Source organism: Cynoglossus semilaevis, chromosome 6 (assembly GCF_000523025.1).
Source record: "Cynoglossus semilaevis isolate Cse_v1.0 chromosome 6, Cse_v1.0, whole genome shotgun sequence".
Classification (NCBI taxonomy): domain Eukaryota; kingdom Metazoa; phylum Chordata; class Actinopteri; order Pleuronectiformes; family Cynoglossidae; genus Cynoglossus; species Cynoglossus semilaevis.
This window is the reverse complement of record NC_024312.1, coordinates 14640475-14655053: the sequence shown is the minus strand read 5'-3', so window position 1 is coordinate 14655053 and position 14579 is coordinate 14640475. Positions and strand designations below refer to the sequence as shown.

Sequence of the window (14579 nt, the reverse complement as noted above, 5' to 3'; positions counted from 1 at the left end):
ATGCCTTTGTTCAATCTGGGTGATCAGACTGGTGTTCAAGTGTGTTTGTAATATACACACAAATCTGTACATGTGTGTTTACAGACACACATGTATGTTAGGACGTATGTTTATATATTTATATATATATGACTTATAATGTAAACATAATAAAACTTGAAATGAATTTTTAAACCAGTAACTACATTTTCCTCTAATATAAAGTCAGTATAAAGTGACCTTGTCAGCATGTTACTATGCATTTTTATGCAGTATTTGTACGTCTGTTAACGGGGTAGTAGGGAGGGGGAGTTCTTGACTGATATTAAGGGCAATGTGGTTAAATAAAGACAACAGACATGGTGCTCATTGGCATGGGCTCTGACTGGAAAGAAAAAAAAAATCACAGATAAAGAGTATATTTATTGGTATTTGTAGACCAACTGCTGAAGTATCTCTCAACAAACAATGCTAAATTCAGTCAAACCAGCGTCAGGCCAGTATTGGAAAAATATCGACTTTGAGGTCACGACAATGTTTGTTGAAATGAAACAAATGTGAGAATTCATAGAGGCGCGATTATGCCACAGATGTGAACTTTAAGCAAATTCAAGATCACACAGTTCTGCGAAAGCAATCAAAGAGTTTGGAGAGCGTGCTCTGTTGAGTTAAGTTTATTTTGGAAGAACCCTTTCTGAGTCGCTCCCCGAGGAATAGATCTGCTGCTCCTCTCTATTTTAGAGTGTTCTTAAACCCCAGAGAAGGGGATACTCTAATAGTTTTTGCCTGCCTTGCATTCTGCAAGGTTGCACTGAAAAAAGTATGACTTTTGGAAACATTTAGTCTTTGAAATGTGTTCTCTTTTGCGTGTAACTTTCAAACCAACTGAGGTCTAACGTTGGCGGGGAGCTGGTGTGGGACAATCCTCCATGACCTCAACGAAAATGAACAGTAGACCTCACCAAAACGTCACGGCCAAATATCGAGCTAAACTGTCGCAACAGCAGGATTTAAAGCCTACATTGTTCTTTATCTCAACCAGCAGTGACACACGGCCATGAACAGGTCAGGAACAGGTCAAGGCCTTGACACAGAAAACATGCTTCTGGTTTTTTAAAGCAAAAATATTGGAGTAGAAAACTTTTTTTTTTTTTTTGTGTACAATTTGTGTTATTTGTGGACTTTCTATTCAGTCACTCGTCAAATTGGGCAACCACCTTTTTCATACTAGATTGTTCAACACTGGGTTTCCCCCTGTCTAGACTTTGATACCAAGCCAATGTCAGTTGGATTAAACAGCCACTCCTTTAGAGCAGAATATGTATTACAAATAAATATGCAAATGATGTAGCAGTAAGAGGAATTCCACTACATGACATACATTGTAAAAGTCCATGCTGCTGCTGCTACTTTTTAAAATGGTAACAAAACTGATTTTAGCAAGTTATTTCTTAACTTTGGATGTAGTCTTGGAGATATGAATTATAGAGAGACAAAGACAGTTACACACTCATACACAGCTTCCTTCAGTTTCTCATGACATCCCTCAGGTCAGGTCACCAACCACCATCAACCATTGTTGATGGTGGTTGCTGCTGCTGTTGACACATAACTGTTGTTAGTTGGAGATCTAACCATGATGTCTTGACACCTAAGATAGTTTATAGTGTATTTGCAAAATATTCCAACAATGACAATAATAATATTCTCCTGGCTGCTAGTGTTTGATCCTACTTGTTGTTTGTACTTTATATAAAAAAGAAAAAAAAAGGTAAATACTGCTATTTTCTTTTCAAGCCTGATATTTGGGCACAATATTTTTGTACAATTTCTTTACCTCTTCCCCATTTCACCCCCCCTCCCCAACCCCCTACTATTCTTTTCTTTTAGCCAGTGTCATTATGGCCTCATGCTAACGTAGGCCTTCATTAAATGTCAATTATACACCAGAGGCCACACAGTGGAAGGAGGGGGACACAATGATTTCTGACCCCAGAAGGTCAACATTCTTATGGCCATTCAGCTCTTGTTGGAGAACAGTCTGTCTCCTCTTAGCTCTGAAACGATTCTGACTGAGAGGTGGGTGAAGTACGCAGATGTCTAAATTTTAGTAAATATATATATGTGTGTGTGTGTGTGTGTGTGTGTGTGTGTGTGTGTGTGTGTGTGAACCCCTACTGTGAAGAAGACCGGGCCAGATGGTGTGTATTGGTGTGTGCGTTTGGTGGGGGGTGAACCACATGTTGTCATTTTCCCCTCTGACAAGCTCCACAGTGTGGAAACGTCTCTGATAAACATATCAACATATCATCCATCCATCCATCTATCTATTTACAACGTGAGTCCTTGCAATCCACACAGGCTGCCACAGGAGGCACTATGGGCAACTACAGGCAACTTACAGCAGGTGTGGGCAGTCACGCTGTAATGCACTGACTGGTGATAATTCCAGCATCCATCCTCTTACTGTTGCTCTCACACACACAGTGGATACACATGTTGTAATTGACACACACTGCGGGAGTTTGAAACACCAACTCAATGCCAAGTGTGTGTGAGAGGGGCTTCGACTGCAGGTCAGACCCTTGGCTTGTATCACAGCAGCCTTACTGAGTGCAGGGCGGTCAGTCAGTCTCTGGCTGTCAAGTTGACTGACACACGTCAAAGGAGTTGTGAAGGATTGTAGACTGGTTAATGTTGTGGAGGACATGGGCTCCACTGAAGAAAAGGTTTCTTTTTTCATTTTTAAGAATGTTGAAAATTCTTATGATGATTATTATTGACCCTGATGATGAATTGTGATTAATCCACAGCTTGTGTTTGATTTATCTGGTTCAATTCTTGGATTGCCAAGTGGTGGAGATTGACTTCTGTCTCAATTAAGCTTTCTCGAAAGTGACATTTCCGTCGTCGATTTCTGTCGATGGTTTTAATTGTTATTATTACAATTGTATGTTTGTGGAAAAAAATTATTGGGGACCAGTACCAGGATCATTTGTCACATGGCAGTTGTATTTTGTCTACTAACATTAGTCCGCATGTTATTTTATTTTAAAAACAATCACTTCCTTCTACTCTGGGGGCAGTGGTGGCTTAGTGGTTAAGGAAGCGGACCTGGGTCTCGAAGTCTTCAGGTTTGAGTCCTCCAGCTGCCAAATTGGTGCTCTGAGGATGTCTTTTGTTGTGCTGGTTTAAAAAAAAAAATTTTAAAAAATCCGCACAGAGCCCCAAATATGTGCACGATACTTTCTAAAGGCGAGTAAAGCACAGAGAAATGAATTTAATTTCTGCCGGAGTAGACTGTGTAAAGATTGGAGCACCTCTATCACAGCAAGGATATACCACTGGGAGTTGGTTTTTCTCTTCTTTTTTTTTTTTGGCGGAGAAACTTCCTGGGGCACATGCAAACTCGTGGCACAGCAGTTTTATCTTTTCCCCTTCTTTCCAGGGAAGCACTCCCAGATTACTAATGCATCTCCCTGTCAGCCAGGGCTGAAAATAGGAGAGCACCGACCCATTTAATCACACTTGGACTGACCCCTAACTGAGGTGAGAGCAAACGTTTGGTCAGAAGCTACTGTAGCTGCTCCGATCACACCAACCCTGCCATCTTGTGTTGTTAAACTGAAGGACGGAGAAAGTTACAGGTATCGTCTGGTAGTTACAGGTCCAGTTTAAGGGGTCATGGTAGAGTACATTTGGACACTTTCCCACCCTTGCTGCTCCTTTAAGGTAAAATTTAGACATCTGGGTTTGCTTGTCCTGCTAACCGGTTTAGCGTCTTCATTGAAAGTGGACAGAAGTGACAGAGGGGAGATTGTCGTGGGAGACTGATGGTTAAGTTCAGCTGGATCGTTGACCCACGTCCACCCTCTGTATCTTTCTCTCTGTCCTTCTAGATGACCCCATGTGGCCTTTGCTCATCACCTCTGCTCCTCTGGCCCCCGATGTCCACCCCCAGTGTGCTCCTTGTCCACCCACTGCAGCCCCCCCTGCCCCCCCATAGAGCCGTGGGGTCAAAGCAACAGCAGCGTAGGTGAAAATGCACTGCTTTCTCGGCCTGTTTATTCAAGGCTGCCATTATGCTGGCTGTGATCCTCCAAGTTCAGCTCCAAGACAAACCCCACCCCTTCTCCTCCTTCCACTCTCTCCCCAGAGAGCTGCACCCCAGGCAAGGTGTCTTCTCTTTTTCTACACACCCCATTTCTGGCAATGGTATCGTTTTTTTTTTTCTTTTTCGGTTAAGTGTTATCCCAAACCCTATCTTGTTTGCTTCCTGTTCCTGCTTCTACGCCATCATTTGTCACATCAGATATATTGTGTTTTTACAGTGCCACTCCATTCTCACCTCATCTTTTATCTTTATTCTACGACCTTTTTATCTTCCTTCTCATCCCCTCTCCTACGTCCACATCGCTCTTTCAGTGTGGCCTAGACGCATCATAGTCTGGAAATTGGCCCGTCACAACCCTGCCCCTGAGGCCCTCCACACGGCCCCGTGGGTAATATGCATTGTGTATTCCCACTGATCCCTGACGGGACCATATTGTGCCTCGGCGGGATGTCAGGAGCACAAAGCCAACAGGCCTGCCGCATTGTCTCACACTCCAAATGAAGAAGTTCCTCCTCTGGCTCCCAACACAGCCTTGAAATGTCAGGGGACAGGGTGGAGGAGAAGGGTGGTGATGGTGATCTGGGTGAGGGTTATTGTTTGAGATGAGAGTTGCGTGTTACTCATTAATGCACCAACACTGCACTCCAGTTTGGAACCAAAACCCACAGGCAACTTCAAGACACTTATATATATATATATATATATGTGTGGATTAATCATGATTAATCATTATTTATTATATCAATTCAACAATATTAATATCAGTCCCTTATATGTCCCACAGTGGGAAAATTACGGTGTACCCTGCCCTCATTTGTCAACCCACCACCACCGAGACCCTGCAAATGAAGAATTGGGACATAATGGGTCGATGGATGATTAGAAGGCCATTACTCATTTTGATTTATAGTCATCCACCAGTTAAATGTATTGGACGTTTCAGTAACTTGTAGCTGATGTGGCAGCAGTCTAGGAAAGTTCAGAAGATGTACTATTGGGAGTTAGTTTTTGTCCATAATGTTTAAAAGACTGTATTTTTAGGAGCTCATAAATGCCAAGTAGGAATTTGTCCTCTGCTTCTAACTTGTCTGTCATAGAGAACCACTGGACCATGTGCTTCCCATAGGGCTGCAAGGAATAACCTTACATCATCATTCATCACATTTGAATTTACAAAATTCAAAAAACGAGTGACTCACACGGTTTGACAGTCTGTAAGAGCGATGTTACTGTAATAAGTTATGGAGATCATACATCGGGTGGCCTCATCTCTCTTTACTTTACAAGTATTATCTCCATACCATATGCGAATCACTTCCACACTTTTTCAGTTTTATTTTGTAACCGTCGCCTGCAGCATACAGGTCTGGTCCTTTCTTACTAACCAAACAGTTGATGGCAAAATGATATGGACCATAAAATGTAACTGTTTTGTCTGTGCTCCCATTGGCTCTGATCAGTGTCCACATTCCATTCTAACAGTAGTAAAATTCACACGGCTCTCTTGAAGTGTCTCTCTACTCTCTGTCTCCTTCTCGCCGTCTCATTTCCTTGACTTAACTTTGCCTCATGCAGTAATGAACGCGCTGTAGCTGCAGGCCTGTCGCTGCTCTCTGCTAATCCTTCCTTTCAGCCAGAGGGCCATTTGGACCACAAGCATCCAGAGTCTGTGCTGGAATTTAATTAAAGATTCTTGGTGTCGCTGTGTTACCTTGCACCCTCTCTCTCTCTCTCTTTCTTAGACATGCACACGCATGTGTGTACTTTTACTTGTATGCTCCTAACATTAGACCTATGGAGCTGATCCACATCACATTCACCATCCATCTTGGCAGCAGCCATCGCTTCATGCCTTTTTTCCGTCGGTCACACATATTTTAGCTGTTTATACTCAACCACAGGTCTTTTTCTCTCATCATTTTTACAGCAGCATCAGCAGCATCAGATTGTGTCATGAGAACATGCCATTCATCAGTCAGAGGTTTTTTGTTCAAATATTTATTTAGCTTTCTCTCCTCTTTGGCTGACACATCTTACAAGCATTTATCATATTCTTATTTGTCTTGGTTCAGGCAAGATAATGGATTGCACGGTGGTCATGTTCTTCTTCTACTGAGGACACATTACATTTCAATCGACTTTGAGAAATTCGCTGCAGGCGTCCCTGCAGCCTCATATGGCTGATAAAGTTTAAACTCCATAAATCAAGCCAACGTTTCTCACCACACCTCAACCCAAAGGTGCTGTGCGCCACAAATCACCTGCGCATGCACGCGACTTTACGTGCAGGCTGCACATGTCTGGGATTCAGAAGGGGAACGCTCTTTTTGCAAACGTACGATTTGCCTTTTTGTTTTAGTGATTTCTCATCTGAATATTTTTGACAGTGTAGAAAAGATTTGTTTGCAAATGTTCTGCGTACATAGTACTCTTATTAGTGAACATTGGGACAGATGTCAAACACATCCCAGATAGTTATGCTGCTTAACCAACCAGGGCACTGACAAATCTTTTTATCACCCATCAGATATTAGCAAAGGCTGCGCTTCCCCTTCACTGCGACTGTCTGTGTTATCTTCCCTGCTCCAACAGAAGCTCGCATTTATACTCTGGTCTTTATAAGTGGCCAAAGAAAGACTAATTTGGGTGGAGGCTTTTTTTTTTTTTGGCAGGGGGCAGGTTGGGGGGAGGTGTATTGTTTGTCTAATCCGCAGTGACTGGGAAGTTGTACGCTGTGCAAATAGCGCATATTTGAGCAGCTCTGCTCGAAAGCAAAGCTCCTTCACCCAAATGTGGAGATAAGCACCAGGCCTGGATTTATTAAAGCAGCAGTGTTTTAACCGTCGTTTTCTGTCCTCCTTCAGATCACATGGGTTTTAACGGCAGTGGTGGTGACGTGAATCATGCTGCATAATAAATTATGGAATTCCGACCTCACAGCAGTTTTCCTTATCAGTGTTTGTATCTGTAGAGTGGCAGGACAGAATACGTTATGACTTTATGGCTGGAGAAAAACAGAAATAGTTGGCTGTTAGGAGTGGAGTACATATAGTATTTATATAGGATATCATAGACAGAAGTGGAGTGGTGAAAATGTGCCACTACTTGCTCACAAAGATGGTCCGTCCCCTTTGTTTCCTTGCTCTGAGTGGCACTAGGCCACTCCACTCCCAATCAAGTGGGTCGCTCATGTAGCTCCCTGTAGTCCTTTTTGTTCTTATTCACAGCCATATACGTGGGAGTAATGAGTTCAATCAAACCATGATTAGCAGGATGTTTACATTCTACGTCTCCAATTTACATCTCAGGCCTACAGCAGGGCTGTGGAGCTACTGTTCAATTGACCAGACTGAAGTGATCTACTTACATTGAAAACATTAAATAATTAGTTTACTCTAATAAACAGAATATATTATACAGACTGTTTATACATAATGTGTTGGGGTAATGATTAAATGGATGTAGTTTGGTACAGTCTGATTCAATTCTTATCATATATGGTCACTATTACACACTATAGAATTACTGTAGTTTTTTTATTTTAATTGCTCATGATCCACCAGCACTCCCTTTGCGATCAACCTACCGGTAGATTGATCCTGAGCTACTTATTGGGCAGCCCTTATAACTTATTAGCCTAGCCTAACAGATACATGTTCAAAATTTCCTCCGTGTTCTGCCCAGAACATACGTGGCCAAATAATAAAATCTGAATTAATGTTGAAAGTCCCGCTCTCCTTTATTTTAAATCTAAAAATCTCAGTCTATGTTTGAGTGTCAATGGCCAAATATGTGAAGGAAAAATGTATCATATTCCTGTAGGTGCTCGGAGCCGAGATGAGACTGAGTAAGGAAAAAAGTAACTAGGTCCTTTTTGTAGATATATATACATCTATATCTACAAAAAGGATTAAACAGTTACACAGTCTGAAAAGACCAATTTTTATTTCAAATAAACTATATTAAAAAAAAGAATTGATTATCTGTGCGGGGCCTTAGCTGTGAAATTAAAATGTTATTTATCCATCTGTCCTTCCATTCTGCTAGTTCGTCAGGCAAAAAACAAAACAGAACATACACTTGACCTGTTTCACTTCATGGAGGTGACACTCAGGTTTATTACCTCAGACCAAACGTAACCTGGCTCTGCCCTCTGTAGGTGTGTTTTTGTATATGACAGTTAGTTGGCGCAGTGTGGGCTCAGTGAAGTGTTTCACCTTGTTTGACGCAGAGCGGCCCAGCTCCTAATGTGGCCCCAGGGTGACTGTAGAGTGTTTTGATGATGCACAAGTGTAAATTTAAACCTTCTGACACATTGCCTTCTTCACAGCTTCAGTGTTGCTTTCTCATGACCCCACTGCTGCCATGCCCACTATTAAACCCTCAGATTTGTCAGTTTACATCGCTGCAGCACCGATGTTCAAACACAGTCGATGATGGGCTGGGAGCACCGGAGTCAAATGTGTGCAGCGAATGGTTTGATAAGGAATATGGGACCTAGAGATAAGTCTGTGGTTTATTGTCCGACGCTTTAGAGCTTAGCGTATTCAGACAGCTGCAGCAGTTAGTGCCATTGAGTTACGCCACAACTTTGAAGGCCTTGTGCAGTCCAGGCGTTTCCTAATCTGCCATTCATTTGCGTAGAACTGCATAAAACTACCTTTCACAATGGCGGTGCAGATCAGCACCAACAAGGCTAACTTGTTCAACAAAATGCTGCTTTCTTTCAGCTACCCTTTAAAACACACACGCTACAATCTGTGTGGGGGCACTGTTTGGATTTGGGGTCGGAATCTCTCAAAAGCAGCGCTTCCCTTTTCTTCCGTTTTAGCTGTATTGTGGAATTCCCTTATCTCTCCCCACCAGTGGTGTAGCACAGAAAAGAGCAGGCTGCCTCATTGTCAAGCCCTTAGAGTTCCAGTCTTGTTTGATAGTGTTTTCTGTGGGTCACTTGACAGCCCCTCCTTTTTTCTCCAACACCCCAAATGCCCCTTCATTGTTTGCCCCTTTTATTATTCCCCTAACCTGATTCAGGGTGGGTTTTTTTCAAAAGAGGTTAGATGTTGGTTGAAGGGAGGATAGGGAAGTTTGTCATCATTTTGCAACAGTATAAAGGACTCAGTCTGCTTGTGGTCAGCCACGGTGGACAGAGAAAACCATGGAACCATATGGAACTGCCAGACAAATTCAATTACTTTTTTCTCCTCTCACCCTCTTTAAGTCCTTTCTTCTCTTTTCTCCTGTTCCCTTAAAAGAATTATCACAGACTAAATTCCACCACACCTAATTAGATAATATAATAATTAAATCACCAGTTGTCCATCATGACTCGTGGGACTCAACAATGGCAGGAAGAGCCTTTAAACCCTCACAAGATTCTTGATATTGGACGAAATATTTTTTGTCAGTCTTGCGGACCCTTTAATCATACCACCTTAATTATTCTGCAGCTCTGCCCCCCCCCCCATATATTTGCTGTTACAGCCGAATACACTTTTTTCAACCCCTGTTGCGTCATGTTTGCGCTATCTTCACTCTCAGGCTCTTCTGTCATTTAAATGGAAGGTGAGTGACAAATGTCCAGGGTGGGTTCTATGGGCCAGAGGGATATGCACGCGTTTTGGGGAAGAACTCACGCCAGAGTCAAAGCTTGGGTGGCCAATTAGCAAAAAGGAAAGAAAAGACCTTGTGCCATGAACCAATGACAAGTGAGTGAGTGTTGGGTGAAGTTTTTTTTTTGTCACCCTTTTCCCTCTCCCTTTCCCTTTCTCACTGCCTCTGTTCCTCTTTTACTCTCTAACTCTGTCTGTCAACATGGTGTCTAAAGCAAAACTCTGTTGGAATACACAATGAGGATTACTAGACTGGAAGCAGTGGGATTGCGAGAGTTGTGTGTGAGTGTCTCTGTGTGTGTCTCGCTCTCTCTCACTTGTCCCACTGTGTCCTCAGACAGACATTTGGCTGTGTCCCACTGGCCATAGAGGATTACAAACCCTCTCTTTGCCTTTTCACACTGGCCCACAGAGCTCCACTCTCTCTGGCTAATGGTCCAGCGAGACACATAACGTTCCTTCATAAAGCCCTTCAACATTCCTCATCCCTGATATTCCATCAAATCTTTCAACAACAAAAGCCTGATGATATAGACAATCACAAATAATTCACAACTAAAATCAATAGATTCTTGTGCTTTTTGAATTTGCTGTTTATTTAAAACACACTGTAGAAAGTAATCAGACCATCATGGCTGTGGTCCTGTCGACTAGTACTACTACTCTAGTACAGAACTTTTTGACATAATCATAATCAGTTTAAAAAATAAACAATAGTGGAAGTTGAACCAAGTCCAGATGGAAAAGATGAAATCTTTTGATATAATTTCTTCAAATTAAAGCATATTAATAATTTTTTTAGAATTCTTTTTTTGGAGTTGTTAAGAAAAATCCTAATTTAGCATGTCACTCTTGGCAAATGACTGGTTTTTTAATCTTTTTTGAGATATATTTATTTTTTCAAAATTTTTTTAAATAATTTAAAAGGCACACATTTTAAGGTAAATAGAGAGAGTTAAAGTACTTCATATTGTTTAACTGTATTTTGTTATAAAGAAAATCCGTCAAGTACAGTATTTCTACAATATTTCTACCAGTTGTGTTCTCTTGAGTTGCGATAAATACTATAAAATTCTGTGTACCTGTCTGTGCAGTTCTGGGTTGTGTAACTTACTGTTCGTTGTAACTAGTTACTTTTGTAATATAGTAATTCAGTACCTAACTACTTACTTTTTAGGCGTAAGTAATTAGTACGTAACTATGACTAATTACTTTTTAAAGTAACGTGCCCCACACTGATACCATGCACCAAGCACACATCTCTGCCCTGCAGAAACATTTCCAGAAATATTTCCTGGTGCCAGGATTCTAAAGAATATGACTGGATCTGTGCAACACCTCTGATTCAACGATGAGGCTGCAGTTACAGTGTTCTTTGGTTTGGAGTGGAGAGAGATTTCCCACTGCTCGGTCAGAGAGCCCCGGTCTTACGCCTTCCTTTTGTCACATCCTACCTGTGTGAGATAGAAACAAACAAAACAAAAGACAGATCAAAGCTGGTCATTGAGTGTTCAAAACAAATCTGCATCCCAGATTAGAGAAGCTCTGCAGCATGAACCAGTCATTGGAAAGATGTGAAGGTTAAATGTGTAATTTTTGCAAAACAACCCTCGAGGTTTGTGTTTTCACAAACAATATTTGAAAAACAAGAAATTATGATTAGGAGTAATGTTGAATGTTGACAGAGAACCTTTTACACTGGACATAATTACACTGTTAAGGTGTGTAAAACTGTTATATTTAAAATGTAACTGTAAAATAAACTAAATAATGTGTGTCTTGTTTTTTTGGGGTTTTTTTTTAGGTCGGTGAGCGCAAAACTTTTCTTACGAACCAAAGGAGGGCCCAGCAGAGAAAGATTGGGAACCACTCTTCTATGTCGGCCCCTGTAGGCAGTGTGAATGCTGACTACTTCTAAAACAAATCACAGAATGTGGACGTGATCTTCTGCAGGTTGGTTCAACCCTTATTTTCTGAGTGTAAACCATGTCATCCGCGTTCTCAGGATGTATTTGTCAATTTACGCTGCACAAGATCAACAAGTTGGTTTGTTGTACCGCTGATCCCCTCATCAGTGTTCTGCAGGGAGTTAAGGAGTGTGAGGACCTGTGGCAGCCTGTCTACCTCAATTCTGTTCTTCAGATTACATTTTCTTGCTTTTGCCCGCCAGATATTCTCACAGACCTGATCCTCCCTAATTCCACGCAGGGTTTCTGGCCCTCTAGCAGTACATTCTATTAATACTCATCAGAGCAAAGAGTGAAAATAAAAGGCATGGCTAATAGCTGCAGAAATTAGTGTGGCGTAAAGAGGGTTCAGTGTAATCATCGAGGTGACATTTTTGTTTTCATAATACCTAAGAAGTTGAAAAGATGTGCAGCACCATCGTATCGAGTGTGTGTGTGTGTGTGTGTGTGTGTTTCAGCCGGAGCTCTTGTTGTTGAAATGGAGAATAACAAATGTGTGTGTGTGCACGCGCGCCTAAGCAATTGTGTGAAAGCACGCGGTTCTGTGTGTGTGTCTGCATATACGCTGCGTGTTAAGGAGCACAGACCTGGAGTGGGGCGCTGCTTCTGCATTTGGGCCTTTGTGGCTCTCTGTGAAGCGGGGTCGACCTTGTGGGGCTCTCCTCCGGGGCCCAGACAAAGACGGTGCAGGATAATCCACCCGAGGACAAAGTGTGTGATTACCATGAGAAAAACAGCCAGCTCCAGCCCCACAGCCAAGGACTGCCAGGCCTGCTGGAGAGGTGGGCCGCCACTCATTAGCTGCAGGGAAATGTTGAATGCAGACACACACCGAAACACAATGACACCGCACGCACATAGTGATATGCATGCTCATTCTGATGCACATATGCAAGTGCTCACAGGTTCAGAAAAACTGCACAATGATAAGGTTTTTTATCATTCGTGAAAGTGTGCGTAGGGGGAGACAGAGAGAGACAGAGAGAGAGAGAGCGCTTGCATGAACCTGTATCAACACAATGACGGGAAAATTTATGGTTGGGACTGAAGCAGTTTCTCTGAAAAACCTGAGACGGCTAATTAAAAAGATAAATACAACCGATGCGTTTCCTTTTTTAATGGCATGTTTTAATCATGTCAGAAAAGGTCGCAGCAGCACTCGTAGAAACCCGACTGTTGCTGCAGACAGGACACATTTACCACAGTTGTATTTAAAAATATTATCTTATGTATCCTTTTTATAAAACTTTTATTTTTCACTTACTAACTTTACTGACTTGCGATTGAGTTTAAATGTTATGGTATTGATAATTGTTTGATCCATATCACCAGTAGCTCCATGCGCCCATGTGCTCTGCCATGATCATCCACGTCCTGTTTTTGAAGTGAGCATTTGCATAGCGTGCACCAATATGTTGTTTGGTTGCAGCTTAAGCGTCTGCCCAATAATGCGCGGACAGAGATTGATGTCCCTGCCCGCTGTGACGGCTCCAGAGATGACCACGGATCTTTTGTGGAGTTTGCGTCTTAAGCCCCATATCAGTGGATTTCCCACCTCTTCACTGAAGAGCTTCTCTGTCTATCCTGGATTATGGGGATGAGCTGATGCTCTTCTATCTCCTCGTCCTTCTGTCTCATTGTAGAAGGACCAGAGAGAGAGAGAGAGAGAGAGAGATGCCTTTTGTTGAAGGCAGACAAACCTAGAGTAGTTGGGCTGGAGACGGTCCTCACTGGAGAAAATAAATAAGGAAGGGAGAAAAAGGAGGTGGATTATTGATGGAAAAACTTAAAAGACGCCTGCCAGGAGGTGTCTCAGTCATACAGGTTCAAGAGGAGCAGCAGGCAGAGATAGAATGTATGAGTGTATTGATTTAACAGGGTGGCAGGGAGGTCAAGAGTTCGATGCCCTGTCCCTTTGACCTCCTCACTGTTATAGCACTTTTTTGTGTGAAGCCACTCTTTTTGATTTCTTTGTTGTTTTTACAACGCTGCTATTTTACGACCTTTTTGTTGTCTTCATTGTTGGGAGGAGTAGAAGTAGTAGAGGGCCGTACAGACCGAGCTGGTGGGGAAAAGTGTTGCTCCACACATATGCCCGGCTGAAAATAACTTACTATTCTTTTCTTAAATGTCGTCTTTGTTTTCGTTGTTGCTACCACAGTGGATCAGAGACTTGTCTACTCGTTTCCTTCTTTTCTGCTTCATCCATTCATCAGGACCTTGTTCCTCCATCTCACTCTGCTCCAGTCCAGCTTACTGTTCCTCTTTTTTTTATCTCCAGGGTGGGAGACAGGTCACAGCTGTAGGGGGACGACGAGCCTGTCACGTGCGGCTTTGTCTTGGCCTTCACCAAAACATGCCATCACATGTTGCCCTGGCGACTGCCTTTCCTTTAATCCACCCTACTGTATTTGGGTGGAAATGGCAGCATTCCGTCTCCTTTCAAAAGGTCACCACGACTTTTAATTCGCCTCCTCCGACCCACGTCCTGCTCTCGTATACGGTACATGCTAGTTTGTTTGTTGACTTCTGGGGATGCTGATGTAAACCCCGATCTGATTGGTAGCTGTGATATTTATCTACTTCCAGGAGAATGCCATAATGCTCTAACCTGAAACAGGAGTAAGTGAATGTCATGAGGGAAAAATGACTCCTGGTGTGTTGCTCTATAAATATTTGACTCCTTCCTTGGGTCCTCACCGTGAGAGGATGCTCTGCCTATTCCTGCTCTCTTTACCACAGGGAACAGTGTGGCAAGCCGCCTGATTAATTGAGTTAAAGGAAAACATAGATCATGTTTTTTGGGAGACCTAGAAAAAGTTTGGACCTATCCTCTGTCTCCTACAGAAGCACCAATTCAGCAGTAAATGTGAGCCTCATTGTTATCAGTAAAACGCCACTAAAGCC

At 42.4% G+C, this 14579-nt stretch overlaps 1 protein-coding gene across 1 annotated transcript in view; it reads left to right on the top strand.

Moving 5' to 3' along the window:
* Window positions 1–14579, top strand: part of phrf1 (PHD and ring finger domains 1) — a 75889-nt gene that overhangs the window by 47613 nt on the left and 13697 nt on the right. Inside the window, exon 23 of the mRNA XM_025055932.1 lies at window positions 11510–11658. The gene's annotated coding sequence lies outside the window, so the exon portion shown is untranslated. The remainder of the gene's footprint in view (window positions 1–11509; window positions 11659–14579) is intronic.